The sequence below is a fragment of the Rattus norvegicus genome, chromosome 3, assembly GCF_036323735.1.
Source record: "Rattus norvegicus strain BN/NHsdMcwi chromosome 3, GRCr8, whole genome shotgun sequence".
NCBI classification, from domain to species: Eukaryota; Metazoa; Chordata; class Mammalia; order Rodentia; family Muridae; genus Rattus; species Rattus norvegicus.
Window position 1 is genome coordinate 159,508,067 of NC_086021.1, and position 16,357 is coordinate 159,524,423.

The 16,357-nt window shown below is 43.2% G+C and overlaps 2 pseudogenes; one reads left to right on the forward strand and one right to left on the reverse strand.

Moving 5' to 3' along the window:
- The first annotated feature begins 4,029 nt into the window (after positions 1 to 4,029).
- LOC134486464 (galactokinase-like) lies at positions 4,030 to 9,554 on the forward strand (annotated as a pseudogene).
- Smokxl-ps4 (sperm motility kinase X like, pseudogene 4) lies at positions 9,340 to 10,145 on the reverse strand (annotated as a pseudogene).
- Positions 10,146 to 16,357: the final 6,212 nt, after the last annotated feature.

The window sequence follows — 16,357 nt, forward strand, 5'->3', positions numbered from 1 at the left end:
GGGACCGAACCCAGGGCCTTGCGCTTGCAAGGCAAGCGCTCTACCACTGAGCTAAATCCCCAACCCCCTCAATAGAATTCTTACAAACCGAATCCAATAACACATCAAAACAATCATCCATCATGATCAAGTAGGCTTCATACCAGGGAATCAAGAATGGTTCAATGTGTGGATATCCATCAATGTAATTCACTATATAAACAAACTCAAAGAAAAAAACCACAAAATCATTTCATTACATGCTGAGAATGCACTTGACAAAAATTCAACATTCCTTCAAGATGAAACTGTTGGAAAGATTAGTAATTCAAGGCCCATAACTAAACATAGTAAAAGCAATATACAGCAAACCAGTAGCTAACATTAAACTAAAAGGAGAAAACCTTGAAGCAATTCCATTAGAGAAGGCTGCTCACTTTCTTCCTACTTATTCAATATAGTACTCGAAGTCCTATCCACAGGAATCAGACAATGAAAGGAAGACACAATATACAAATTGGAAAGGAAGAAGACAAAATACCACTATTTGCAGGTGATAGGATAGTATACTTAAATGACCACAAAAGTTCCACCAGAGAACTACTCAGCCTGATAAAGATCCAGCAAAGTGGGTGGATATAAAATTAACTGAAACAAATCAGTAGCCTTCCTCTACTGAAAGAATAAACAGGTTAAAATGAAATTAGGAAAATGACAAATAGTCCTTCAAAATAGTCCCAAATAATATAAAATACCTCATTGTGACTCTAGCCAAGCAAGTGAAAGATCTGTATGACAAAAATTTCAAGTCTGTGAAGAAAGAAATTGAGGAACATCTCAGAAGATGGGAAGACCACCCATGCTCATGGATAGGCAGGGTTAATATAGTAAAAATGGACATTTTGTCAAAAACAATCCAAAAATTCAATGCAATCCCCATCAAAATCCCAACTCAATTCTCCATAGAGTTAGAAATAGCAATTTGCTAATTCATTTGGAATAACAAAAAACCCAGGAGAGCGAATAAAAGAACTTCTGGGGGAATCACCATCCCTGACCTCAAGCAGTATTACAGCCCAGTAGCGATAAAAAACCAACCAACCAACAAAACAAACAAACAAACAAAAAAACCCAAAAAATGAAAAAAAACAAAAAAAAGAAAGAAAAAAACTGTATGGTATTTGTACAGAGACAGGCAGATAGATCTGTGGAATAGAATTGAAGACCCAGAAATGAATCCATATACCTATTTTCACTTGATCTGTGACAAAGGAGCTAAAACCATTTAATGGAAAAAAAGATAGCATTTCCAACAAATGGTGCTGGTTCAACTGGAGGTCAGCATGTAGAAGAATGAAAATAGATCCATTCTTATCACCCTGTACAAAGCTTAAATCCAAGTAGATCAAGGACCTCCATATAAAACCAGATACACTCAAACTGATAGAAGAAAAAGTGTGTAAGAGTCTCCATCACATGGGCTCTGGGGAAAATTTCCTGAAGAAAACATCAATGGCTTATGTTCTAAGAGCAAGAATCAACAAACGGAACCTCATAAAATGACAAAACTTCTGCAAGGCAAAGAATATCGTCATTAGGATGAAACGGCAACCAACAGACTGGGAAAAGATCTTTACCAATCCTCCATCTGATACAGGGCTAATATCCAAAATATTCAAAGAATACAAAGAGTTTGACTCCAGAGAGCCAAATAACCCTATTAAAATGGGGTACAGAGATAAACAAAGAGTTCTCATCTGAGGAAATCAAATGGCTGAGAAGTAGCTAAAGAAATGTTCAACATCCTTTGTCATCAGGGACACACAAATCAAAACAACCCTGCAATTCTACTTCACACCAGTCAGAACCGTTAAGATCAAAAACACAGGTGACAACAGATGCTGACAAGGATATGGTGAAAGAGGAACACTCCTTATTTGTTGGTGGGATTTCAAACTGGTACAGTCACTCTGGGAATCAGTCTGGAGGTTCCTCAGAAAATTAGACATTACACTACATGAGGACCCAGCTATATCTTTCCTGGACAAATACACAAAAGCTGCTCCAACATACAGTAAACACGCATGCTCCACTATGATCATACCAGCCTTATTTAAAACCCAGAAGCTGAAAAGAGCCCAGATGCCCTTCAACAATGTAATGGATACAGAAATGGTGGTAAAATGGAGTACTATACAGTTATCAATAACAGTGACTTCATGAAATTCATAGGCAAATAGATTGAACTAGAAAATATCATCCTGAATGAGGTAACCCAATCACAGAAAAACATACATGGTATGCACTCACTAATAAGTGGATATTAGCCCAAAAGCTTCAATCACCCAGACTACACACAGCTCAAGAAGGATGACCAAAGGGCAGATGCTTCACTCCTTCCAAAAAGGTAGGACAGAAATATTTATAGGAGGGGATATGGAGGCAAAATTTGGAGCACAGGCAGAAGGACTGGCCATTCACAGCCTGCTCCACATGTGGCACACACACACAAACACACACACACACACACACACAGACATTATACACACACACACATTATATATATATATACACACACATTATACACACACACACACACACACACACACACATACACACACATACACAGCCACCAAAACTAGATAAGATTGATGAAGCTAAGAAGTGCATGCCAACAGGAAGCAGTTACAGATCTCTCCTGAGTGACACAGCCAGAGCATGTCAAACAGAGGCGAATGCTAGCAGCAAACCATTGATCTGAGAATTATACCCGCCTTGGAGGAATTAACAAAAGGATTGAAAGAGCTGAAGAGGTTGGCAAAACATAATAGCAACAATGCCAACCAACCAGAGCGCCCAGGGACTAAACCACTGCCCAAAAACTATACATAGACTGACCCATTGCTCCAGCTGTATAGGTAGCAGAGGATGGCCTTGTTGGGCTCCAATAGAAGGAGAAGCCATTGGTCCTGCTAAGGTTGGACCCCCAGTGTAGGGGAATGTTGGGTAGGTGGGGGAAAGGGGGTTGGATGGGGAGGGGAACACCGTTATAGAAGAAGGGGATGGGGATGTCATAGGGGGCTAATGTCCTGGAAACCGGGAAAGGAAATAACATTTGAAATGTAAATAAAATAGTATCCAATAAAAGATAAACAAATATAAATGAGAAAACAAAAAACGGGATACAGAGCTAAACACAGAATTCTCAGATGAGGAATATCGAATGGCTGAGAAGTACCTAAAGAAATGTTCAACATCTTTAGTCATCAGGGAAATGCAAATTGAAACATTCCTGAGATTCCACCTCATATCAGTCAGAATGGCTAAGATCAAAAACTCAGGTGACAACAGACTCTGGCGAGGATGTGGACAAAGGGGACCACTCCTCCATTGTTGGTGGGATTGCAAACTGGTACAACCACTCTGGAAATCAGTCTGGACATTCCTCTGAAAACTGGACACTGCATTACCTGAGGACCCAGCTATATCACTTCTGGGCAGATACCCAAAGGCCGCTCCAGCATAAAACAAAGACACATGCATCACCATGTTCATAGCAGTCTTTGTAAAAGCTAGAAGCTGTAAAGAACCCAGATACCCTTCAACAGAAGAATGGATACAGAAAATGTGTTACACCTACACAACGGAGTACTACTCAGCTATCAAAAACAATGACTTCATGAAATTCATAAGCAAATGTATTAAACTAGAAGATATCATTCTGAGTGAAGTAACCCAATCACAGAAAAAGACAAATGGTATGCACTCACTGATAAGTGGATATTAGCCCAAAAGCTAGAATTACCGAAGATATAATCCATAGACCACATGAAGCTAAAGAAGGATGAGCAAAGTGGGGATGCTTTACTACTTCTTCAAAGAAGTAACAAAAACATTCATAGAACAGGATATGTAGACAAAGTTTGGAGCAGAAATGGAAGGAATGGCCATTCAGACCCTGCCCCACATTGGTATATAACATATAAATATATATATATATATATATATATGTATATATATATATCTCCAGCAAAACAATATATATGTATATATCCAGCAAAACTAGATAATATTGATGAAGCTAACAAGTGCATGCTGATCAGAGCCTGATATAGCTGTCTCCTGAGAGGCACAGCTAGAGCATGACCAATACAGGTGTGAATGCTAGCAGGAAACCATTGAACTGAGAATGGAGTCCCCCTTGGAGGGGTCAGAGAAAGGATTGAAGGATTGCAGGGATTTGCAACCCAGTAAGAACAACAATACCAACCAACCAAAGGTCCCAGTGACTAAACCACTACCCAAAGACTAGACACGAACAGACCCATGGTTCCAGCTGCATATATAGCAGAGGATGGCCTTGTTGGGCACCAATGGAAGGAGAAGCCTTTGGTCCTGCCACGGCTGGACCCTGCAGTGTAGGGGAAAGTTGGGGTAGGGGCAGGAAGTAGAGAGGTGGTTGGAGAGGGAACAACCTTACACAAGAAGAGGAGGGGAGATTGGTTGGTGGTCTTATGTCCGGGAAGCCAGCTAAGTGAATAACATTTGAAATGTAAATAAAAATATCCAATAAAAAAAGGAAAAGAAATTAGGCAACCTAAAAAGAGATGCTAAAATGATTGGCAGATGTTGGCGTAAAATCAGGGAAATGAGCCAGTGGAAAACAATAAGAAGTCAGAGCTGTACTGCAGGCAATGAATGTGGTAGATTCTCGTGAATTGCCAGTTCTGTTCATCTACTAGTAGGAAGAGATGATGTATCAAGAATTAGGGGAGGCATTGGGCAGCTGAAGCTCTCAGCATTTATTTTGAAGACAAAATAGTAAACCTTCCTTTGCAGAAACAGAGGGTTATTCCAGGTTGCTGTGTGTGTTTCTTGGTAACACTTCTGTTGCAGGCAGAGCATGCAGTCCAACTCTCTGTCGACATCATGGGAGGGTAATAATCCCCCAGACACACAATGCCTAATATCGGCAATGACACAGCTTTAAAACGTGGGGTCCTTTGAGAACTGAGCATTTCTGCAGGCATGAGGTGATGTCTCTGCTGTGGGTGGTACTCTTCCACTCAGGTTTTCTGTGCTCAAAAAGGTGGCCATTTCCCACATCGCTGCAGGTGAGGCTGGCTGCAAGCCTTGTTCTGTGTTGAGCGATGTTACTGGTGTGTTCTGTAGTTTGATGAGCACACGGCTTTTGAATGATGATTGAATGGCTTCAGAATCTCTTGGCCCTTCCCAGACTTCAATGGAAAAAACAATGAAGCAGCAGCAGCAGCAGCAGCAGCAGCAGCAGCAGCAGCAGCAGCAGCAGCAGCAGCAGAGATTACACAGGGAGCAAGGACATACACATGCCATTAACCACCTTTATGTTAAATCTGAACAATATACACCAATTTTCAATAGAGTGGGGTAAGGAGATAGAGGAATCCAGTTCCTCTTTAACATATTTGAGGTTCTCTGGGTCTTTCTACTTGGTGGGAATGTGGCATATAACAATGGGCTACCCAGAGGAAACCCCACATTGTCATATCAGGGGATCTCATCTATTTTACCATCATTTCCCTGCCCATGCAATCCTTCTTACCAGCAACTTCTCTGGACTCTAGAGGCAAGCACTTCAGACCTCATCTTGGATCTCCTCAAATGACAGATCATAGTTAAGCCTCACCTTGCACAGGACTGCATCCTCTGGGCCAAAATGGGGAACGAGGCACATCCTGGCTTCCCATGACTTCTAGAAAGCAGTAGAATAGGGAATTGATGTATCAGAAGGGTGTGGAGACTAAACAAAACTAACTTGGAGGATTATTTCCAGAAGAAGGCATCTCTCAAAATATGAAATTACCTTGTTTGTTGAGGATTCCTTCCACTTCAAGGAATCTTCATTATTCTCCACTGTGCGTGTGTCTGTTTGTATGTGAGTCACTCTGTGTGTGTGTGTGTGTGTGTGTGTGTGTGTGTGTGTGTGTCCCACCAGATGAAGAATACCCATCAAATGACTCAAGTTTGAATGTAATCTGCACAACCAGAGACTAGAGCTGGTAGCTTTGTAAGGCTCTGGATATCTCTCAGGATCTGAGCATTACCCAGGATGCTATGGAGGACTGCAGCAGAGCTGTGGGGCTGAGCAGTCTCTGCCCCTCTGAATTCACTTGGGACTCCAGATGCACTTTTACTGCTTCTCAGTTTTGTTGCTGCCTTAACCTGGTCATGCATATCTTTCGGACACATGGAACATGTTCCTCTGGGTTCCTTCCTCTGCCTCCAGGACCACTGTCTTCTCAGCTCACAGGTACACCTGAAGACAGGCAGCTGAGCTGACATCCTCACTGTGCACGAGGGTTCTCTGTAGCCTGGCGTTTATTCTCAGTTGCCTTGGTAATCACCAGTGCTCCATGGATGCTTTTTTCCAAGCTTCTGAATGCTGTGAAGAGCAGTGCACTGGACCACAGCTATTGTTTGACAGCTGCCCAGTGTGGAGCTCCTCTATGGGATAGGCAGAAGGAACACCACCCAGACTTTCTTCTCTGATTCATCCTTCAGACTTCAGGGAAAAACATTGTGCCTCTCGTTTAAGCTTGAGATATGGACAGAGCTTCCCCCTGACTAACACACAGCCACCTGAAATTCCTGGATCTCTCCTCCCTGCTCCTGTGTGCATCCTCAGCAGGCTCCTCTCCACCCTCTGCTATCATCCTCCAGGGACCACAGGGTCTCTGACAGCACTCGCAACAGACACATAAATCTTAGTAGAACCCCAGCTTCCCGCCGGGCGGTGTGTCAGCTGCAGATGAGCATCATGGCTGTTTGGAGACTGCCCTGGATGGTGGAGGTGCTGGCCAGGGTCTGGCGGGCCTTCATGGACGAGTTAGGAGCCGAGCAAGTGCTGGCAGTGTTGGCGCCTGGCCATGTCAACCACAACGAGGAGTACAGGGACTACAACCAGGTCCTGGGACTGCCCATGGCTCTGGAGCTTGTGAACTTGCTGGTTGGAGCCCGCGGGCAGATGGGATTCTTTCTCTCCTCACCGTTTCCAAAGATGAAGAAGAACCCCAGCAACTGCTATTCCCACTGACCTCAGCTCAGTGGCCCTTGGAGCTTTGAATCCCACAGTGAGACAATTATGTCAAGGGAGTGATTCAATATTACCCAGCTTTTGTCCCTCTCTGGTTTCAATGCAGTGGAGGTCAGCTCAGTGTCCCTGGGGTAGGGTGGGGTAGACTTTCCAGCTCAGCTTCTCTGGAAGTCGCCACATACACCTTCCTCCAGCAGCTCTGCCCAGACTCACTGGCAATAGCAACCCGGGCCCGGGTTAGTCAAAGGACTGAGCACAGCTTCGCTGGGGTGCCCTGTAGCGTCATGAACCAACTCATCGCACTGCTGGGGCAGAAAGGCTATTTGCTACTCATTGACTGCAGGTCCATGGAAAAGAGCGTGGTGTCACTATCAGACCCTAAGCTGGCTGTGCTCACCACGAACTCCAATGTCCGCCATTCCTTGGGCTCCAGCAAGTACCAGATTCATTGACGCCAGTATGAAGAAATGGCCCAGGCCCTGGGCAAGGTGAGCCTTCTAGAGGTGCGGATGGAGGAGCTTGAGGCAGGCAGAGAGCTGATGAGCAAGGAGGGCTTCTGGCAGCCCTTACATGTAGTAGGTGAGATCTGGATAACAGGCCACGCAGCAACTGCTCTAAATCGATGAGACTCAGGGACTTTGGGGTTTCATGGTGGACAGTCACTATTCACTCAGGGATGTCTATGGCGTGAGCTGTCCCGAGCTGGACCGATTAGTTGAGGACTCGCTCTCTGTACCTGGGATTTATGGCAATTGCATGACAGGCCTTAGCTTTGGTGGCTGCACTGTCACATTGCTGGAGGCCTCTGCTGCCCCCCTTGTCAAGCATCACTTACAGGAGCAGGAAAGTGGGACAGCCCCCTTCTACCTCTCTCATGCTGCCGATGGAGCTCAGGTGCTGAGTTTGTGAGGTGTCCCTGTGACTTATATAACCACAGGCATTAGGCAGAGGCAGCTGGTGGGTACTTCAGCCCTGAATCAGGCATCCTCCTCCTGTGTCTGGGTGTTTAATAAACATGTGCCGTTTACGGTGTTGAAAAAGAAAAAGGAAAAGAAAAAGAAAAGGAAAAGAAATCTTAGTAGAAATAGGCCAGACTTATGGTTGGCTGTGCTGGTCCTGTGTTGACATGGGCCCTCAGGCTGATCCTTCCTGAGTGCACCATGGATCCCTTTCCAACCGTCTCCAGCATCCTTGCCTAGCATTGGGCCACTATCTTCTGCTGTCTATAGGTAGCTCAAGTTTTGGAGGACTGCTCATAGGAGAGGGGAAAGGATGGGATTTTCTCTCTGCCATGATAGATACAATGTCACCAAACTCCTCAATGTGAATGCTGAGGTTATTTTAATGGAAGAAAGAACCAGAGTGTATCCTTTCCCATCACATCCCAGCTAATTGACTTAGCCTGTGTCTCTGAAGCACTCTACAGTGGCTGCCATGATTTTGATATTTGTCACTTGGAGGCAGCAAGACAATCTTCTTAAGGATTTGGGAATCATCTTCTTCATGCCCCTCCAGCCTAACCTGCTCAGAGAGACTCTGGGCATACCCTGGCACTGCCTTCGTAGTTGCTCCTGATGGTCTGTTTCCCTGGAGGCCCAGGTGCTGTCTTCTAAGAATTACTTGCCTGGATTCTCTTCCTGTATCTTCTTACTGAGGAAGAGGCTTCTGGTCTTGGACTCCCAAGAGGACATGCTGCAATTTGTCTCTGAGGACTCAGAGCTTTCAGTGACCACATCTTGTGTGTTTTCAAAGGTTGACTTTTGTGAGGATGTGAACAAGTGGTTCCTGATGATGTCATTGTTGTTGTTGTTGTTGTTGTTGTTGTTGTTGTAGTTTTTGTTGCATTTCCTTTCCTTGATGATGAAATTGTGGAATTGATGCTGCCCTCATTCTGCCTGAATGTCCCTTTTCCGAAGTGAGGCATAAGCCCCTGCAGTGGGGAGGTGTTTTCTAGGAAGCTATTCTTAATTGAAAAAAGGGAGGGAGGCATACTGTGCCTCCTCTTACACCCTTTACCCCCATTTCCAAGCACCTCAGAGAAAGAGAAGGTAGGAAGGCTCAGGGCACTGGTTAACCTCCTTGCAGGCAGAGGAAGGTTGGAAGCTGTTGTAGGGTCCAGTGTACCACCCTGGCCTCCATAGTGATTCAGTTGCTAGGTCGACTCCCTTCTGATAGTCAAGTATGTTGCCATGGCATGACTATACTTCCACTCCCTCAAAGTATATCTGAGTTCTTGAATGCTGTAGCCAATCACAAACATCCCAAAGGCAATGTTGGGCTCTGGTTCTCTAGGAATTTCCTCTGAGGAACTCAATGTGTCTGGAACATGGCACAGCCATAGGTGTGTCATTATATCTTTGATGGATGGTCTCATCGTGGGGTCTATTTTCATTAATCTCTTCAATAGGTCTTGAAGCTCTGGGGAGAGGTGATATGGGGTCCAACAGCTCCAGGATAGGATTTCTTTCTTTATCTTGGAAAGCAATCTTTTGATTTCTCTGAATGGGAGGAAAATATATATATATAATATAAATAATATAATAGGAGTCCTAGGCTCAATATGTCAGTTGGAAGGACATCACATGGTGTGTGACAGAACACTTGAGGAGCACAGTATTGTGCTGTGCCACAAAAGCCCTTGAACTTTTCCTCAGAGGCCAATCTTTTATGTAAACAAAAGTCAGTGAGTTTCACATGCCCCTCCCAATCCAATAAGATGTTCTCAGCCTTGAAGTCAGGGTGGGCAATATTCTGACTATGGATATAGCTGATGGACAGAGCTCCCTAAATATGCTACGTGCCTCTTCCTCTTGCAGACGCCCATACTTGTTGATGTAGTTCCGCAGGGATCCCTGGGTTGCATATTCCATCACAAGGTCTCAATGACCTGTAGAAGCTATATTATGGGACTATGGTATACTAATTTCATGAGGTCAATCTCAGAGATGACTAATAAGTCTATACTTGTGATCTTTTCCAATATCTTGATGGCTACCAGAGTCTGGGTCATAAGGTAGAGAGCCACTTTGCCTTGTTCAAAGGAACCTTCATCTAGGGTGCCAGGATGTAGTAATCCAGTACCAGGGTTTTCCATTCCTTGTAACTGGCCTTGAGTTCTATCGACATCGTCACACTTCCGTCCTCTTGGTCAGAGTCACCAGGAACTACAGTGAGGATAGTTGGCAGGAAACACAAATTAAAATTTCTTCTAGCAAAGCTGACTACTAGAGATTCTAAGATTAAAAGTCAGAGTTACCTACAAAGAAGAGTCTGGCTGTGGCTCCAGGGCACAGGGAAACCAGAACGAAGCAAAGACAAACACAGTGGATGGAAAGAAGGAAGAAGCTCCGAGCAGAAAGAAAGCAAGGGCAATGGAAGACAACAAATTCTACAGGAGAACAAGGATCCCAATTTCAAAGGAGAACACATTGACGAACTTACCTAAGACATCTATTATGAAGGGAAAGCATTGTGTGTGTGTGTGTGTGTGTGTGTGTGTGTGTGTGTGTGTGTGTGTGTGTGTGTTTCCAACCAGATGTGTAAAAGCACAGTAAAATTCACATAGGAGATTTGGGGGGAAGAAAAACATCTGGGGTGGGGACTCTGCACCAATTACAAGCAACAGCAAATTGAACAGCAGTCAAGGGTTAAATTGGATTTCCTAGTGGGCAAACAATTCTAAGGGTACAAATTTCCAAGATCAGGATTGCTGGAATTTTGTGTCCTGATCTTATGGAGATCAGAGTTGGGTGGCTTTTCTGTTTGGGATCTGGTGACTTTTCTTGCTCAGTGATTACTCAGGTTTGTTTTTTGGTTTAATTGCTTGCTTCACCCGGTTTGTTCCTACACATGGTCCATTGTTCAGGATGGGAAGTCCTTTCAGGCCACAGGATGCTTCAGCTTAGGTTCTGGGACACAGTCATGGAGCTCTTCAGGAGTGTGAAAAGGACGTCTGCCCCCATGGCAGCCCCTGTGGTGTTACCTCACTCTGATGGCAGGCAAAGTCTGGAGAATAAGTGTCATTGCCCTGGCAGTTCCTGCTGAGTTACCTCACAGGGGTCCCAGGCTGAGGTAGAAAAGGAGGTGCAGTTGCTTGGCAGCTTCTGTAGCTGTACCTCAAATTGTTTTTACATTTATTTCTGTTATTGGATTTTTTTTTTACATTTCAAATGTTATTCCATTTCCTGGTTTCCCCTCCAGAAACTCTCTATCCCCATTTCCTCTGCTTTTGTGACGGTGCACCTCCACCCACCTACTACCTCCCACCTCCCCATTCTGACATTACCCTACACTGGGGCACCAATCCTTGACAGGACCAAGGGCCCCTCCTTCAATTGATGCCTGACAAAGGCATCCTCTTCTACATATGCAGGTAGAGCCATAGATCCATCCCTGTGTACTCTCGGGATGGTGGTTTAGTCCCCGGGAACTCAAGGAGTTATGGTTGGTTCATATTTTTATTGTTCTTACGGGGTTGCAAATCCTATCAGCTCTTTCAGTCCTTTCTCTTAACTCCTTCAATGTGGATCTCATTCTCAGTTCAGTGGTTAGCTGCAAGCATCTGCCTCTGTGTTTGTCAGGCTCTGGCAGAGCCTCTCAGAAGACAGCTATGTCAGGCATCCATACTTTGGTCTTTCTTCTTGATCTTCGGAATGTATGTAAATTGTGTCTTGGGTATTCCAAGCTTTGGGACTAATATTCACTTATCACTGAGTGCATATCTTGCGTGTTGTATTGTGATTGGGTTACCTCACTCAGGTTGACATTTTCGAGTTCCATTCATTTGCCTGTGAATTTCATGGAGTCATTGTTTTTAAGAGCTGAGTAGTATTCCATTGCGTAAATGTACCATATTTTCAGTATCCTTTCCTCTGTGGAAGGGCTTCTGGGTTCTTTTCAGTGTCTGGCTATTATCAATGAGGCCACTATGAACATAGTGGAGCATGTGTCCTTGTTATATGTTGGAGCATCTTTTGGGTATATGCCTAGGAGTGGTATAGCTGAGTCAGGAAGTCCTATGTTCAACTTTTGAGGAACCACCAGACTGATTTTAAGAGTGGTTGCACCAGCTTGCAATCCAATTAAAAATGGAGGATTGTTCCTCTTTCTCCATATCCTAACAAGCATCTGATGTAACCTGAGTTTTTGATCTTAATCATTTTGACAGGTGTGGGGTAGAATCTTAGGGTTCTTTTGATTTGCATTTCCCTGATGGCTAAGGTTGTTGAACATTTCTTTATGTGCTTCTTTGGTATTCTATATTCCTTAATTGAGAGTCTTTGTTCAGCTCAATAATCCATTTTTGGTAGGGTTATTTTTTCTTCTGAAGTCTAACTTCTTGTGTTCTTTGCATATATTGGTTGTTAGCTCTCTATCAGATGTAAGATAGATAAAGATCTTTCTCCAATCTCTTGGTTCCCATTTTGTCCTAATGACAGTGGATCTTTGCCTGACCGAAGCTTTGCAATTTTTTTGAGGTCCCATTTGTCGATTCTTGATCTTAGAACATAAGCCATTGATGTTCTGTTCAGGAAAATTTTCCCTGTGCTCATGTGTTTGAGGCTCTTCCCCACTTTCTCTTTTATTAGTTTGAGTGTATTTGGTTTTATGTGGAGGTCCTTGATCTACTTGCCCTTGAGCTTTGTCCGAGGCAATGAGAATGGATATATTTGCATTCTTCTACATGCTGATCTCCAAATGATTCTACACCATTTGTTGAAAATGCTATTTCTTTTCCTACTGGCTGTTTTTTGTTCCTTTGGCAAAGATCACGTGACTATAGGTGTGTGGGTTTATTTTTTGTCCTCAGTTCTATATTCCATTGATCTATCTGCCTGTCTCCGTACCAATACGATACAGTTTTTATCACTATTGGTCTGTAATACAGCTTGAGGTTAAGGATGGTGATTTTCTCCAGAGGTTTTTTAATTGTGGAGAAGTTTTTGCTACACTGGGATTTTGTTATTCCAAATGAATTTACAAATTGCTCTTTCTAATTCTATGAAGAATTGAGTCGAATCTCTACATTGATAAGAGTGGGGTATTGAAGTCACCCCCTATTATTGTTTGAGCTGCAATGTGTGCTTTGAGCTTTAGTAAATTTTCTTTTATGAATGTTGGTGCCCTTGCATTTGGAGCATATATATTCAAAATTAAGAATTAATCTTGGACTCTTCCTTTGATGAATATGAAGTGTCCTGAGTTATCTCTTATGATAACTTTTAGTTGAAATTCAATTTTATTTGGTATTATAATGGCTATTCCAGCTTGTTTGTTGGAAACATTTGTTTTGAAAAAATATTCCCTCCCTCTTACTCTGAGTAAGTATCTGTCTTTGTCACTGAGGTGCATTTCCTGTATGCAACAAAATGCTGGATCCTGTTTATTTATGCAGTCTGTTAGTCTATGTCTTTTTATTGGAGAATTCAGTCTATTGATGTTGAGAGATATTAGGGACCAATGATTATTAATTCTTATTATTTTTGTTGTCAAAGATAGAATTATGTTTGTATGGTTATCTTTTTTTGGGTTAGTTTCCATCCTTGTATTGGAGTTTTTCATTTATTATCCTTTGTAGGGCTGGATTTGTGGGAATATATTGTGTAAATTTAGTTTTGTCATGGAATTTCTTGGTTTCTCCTTCTATGTCACTTGAGAGTTTCCTGGATATAGCAGCATGGGTTGGCATTTGTGTTTTCTTAGGGTCTATACAACATTTGCCCAGGATCTTCTACCTTGCATAGTCTCTGTTGAGAAGTCTGGTGTAATTCAGAGGTCTGCCTTTATATGTTACCTGACCTTTTCCCCTTACTGCTTTTAATATTCTTTCTTTGTTTAGTGCATTTGGTGTTTTGAGTATTATGGGATGAAAGGAATTTCTTTTCTGGTCCAATCTAATTGGAATTCTGTAGGCTTCTTGTATTTAGGATAGGGAAGTTTTCTCCTATAATTTTGTTGAAGATGTTTTACTGGCCCATTAATTTGGGAATCTTCACTCTCTTCTATACCTATTATCCTTAGGTTTGATTTTCTCATTGTATCCTGGATTTCTTGGACACTTTGTGTTTTTGCATTTTCTTTGATTGTTGTGTCAATGTTTTCTATGGTATCTTCTGCCTCTGATATTCTCTCTTCTATCTCTTGTATTCTGTTGGTGATGATTGTATCTAGACTCCTCATCACTTCCCTAGGTTTTCTATCTCTGGGGTTGTCTCCCTTTGTGATTTCTTTATTGTTTCAATTTCCATTTTTAGATCCTGGATGGTTTTGTTCAATTCCTTCACCTGTTTGGTTGTGTTTTTGTGTAATTCCTTAAGGAATTTTTGTGTTTCCTCTTTAAGGGCTTCTACCTTTTTACCTGTATTGTCCTGTGTTTTTTTTTAAGGGAGTTATATATGTCCTTCTTAAAGTCTTCTAACGTCATCATGAGATGTGATTTTAAATCAGAATCTTGCTTTTCCAGTGTCTTGGGGTATCTTGGGCTGGCTGTGGTGGGAGAACTGGGTTCTGATGATGCCAAGTGGCCTCGCTTTCTGTTGCTTCAGTTCTTGTACTTACCTCTCCACATCTAGTTATTTCTGGTGTTAGCTTGTCTAGCTGTCTCTGACAGCGGCTTGATCCTCCTGTAAGCCTGTGTGTCAGCACTCCTGAGAGACCAGCTCTCTCTTGGCTGGATTTGGGTACAGAGAGCTGTGGTACTGTGTCAGCTCAGGGAACATATGGAAACTGTCAGGATCGTATCCCAGATTGCTCTTAGGTGCCTGTGTCCTGAGGGTTCCAGGCAGTTTCCTTTGAGGAGAAGTGGTGTGTCAGCAATCCTGGGAGCCCAACTCTCTCCTGGTGGGATCTGGGTACAGAGATCTGTGACACAGGGTTGGTCCCAGGTGCAGTCCTCAGAATAAATTTTATTGTCCACTATCACTGCAAAATGCCACCACTATTTCTTTTTTTTTTATTATTAACTTGAGTATTTCTTATATACATTTCAAGTGTTATTCCCTTTCCCGGTTTCCGGGCAAAATCCCCCTCCCCCCTCCCCTTCCTTATGGGTGTTCCCCTCCCAACCCCCCCATTGCCGCCCTCCCCCCATAGTCTATTTCACTGGGGGTTCAGTCTTAGCAGGACCCAGGGCTTCCCCTTCCACTGGTGCTCTTACTAGGATATTCATTGCTACCTATGGGGTCAGAGTCCAGGGTCAGTCCATATATAGTCTTTAGGTAGTGGCTTAGTCCCTGGAAGCTCTGGTTGCTTGACATTGTTGTACTTTTGGGGTCTCGAGCCCCTTCAAGCTCTTCCAGTTCTTTCTCTGATTCCTTCAACGGGGGACCTATTCTCAGTTCAGTGGTTTGCTGCTGGCATTCGCCTCTGTATTTGCTGTATTCTGACTGTGTCTCTCAGGAGCGATCTACATCCGGCTCCTGTCGGTCTGCACTTCTTTGCTTCATCCATCTTGTCTAATTGGGTGGCTGTATATGTATGGGCCACATGTGGGGCAGGCTCTGATTGGGTGTTCCTTCAGTCTCTGTTTTAATTTTTGCCTCTCCCTTCCCTGCCAAGGGTATTCTTTTTCCTCATTTAAAGAAGGAGTGAAGCATTCACATTTTGATCATCCGTCTTGAGTTTCGTTTGTTCTAGGGATCTAGGGTAATTCAAGCATTTGGGCTAATAGCCACTTAACAATGAGTGCATACCATGTATGTCTTTCTGTGATTGGGTTAGCTCACTCAGGATGATATTTTCCAGTTCCAACCATTTGCCTACGAATTTCATAAACTCGTTGTTTTTGATAGCTGAGTAATATTCCATTGTGTAGATGTACCACATTTTCTGTATCCATTCCTCTGTTGAAGGGCATCTCGGTTCTTTCCATTTTCTGGCTATTATAAATAAGGCTGCGATGAACATAGTGGAGCACGTGTCTCTTTTATATGTTGAGGCATCTTTTGGGTATATACCCAAGAGAGGTATAGCTGGATCCTCAGGCAGTTCAATGTCCAATTTTCTGAGGAACCTCCAGACTGATTTCCAGAATGGTTTTACCAGTCTGCAATCCCACCAACAATGGAGGAGTGTTCCTCTTTCTCCACATCCTCGCCAGCATCTGCTGTCACCTGAGTTTTTGAGCTTAGCCATTCTCACTGGTGTGAGGTGAAATCTCAGGGTTGTTTTGATTTGCATTTCCCTTATGACTAAAGATGTTGAACATTTCTTTAGGTGTTTCTCAGCCATTCGGCATTCCTCAGCTGTGAATTCTTTGTTTAGCTCTGAACCCCATTTTTTAATAGGGTTATTTGTTTCCCTGCGGTC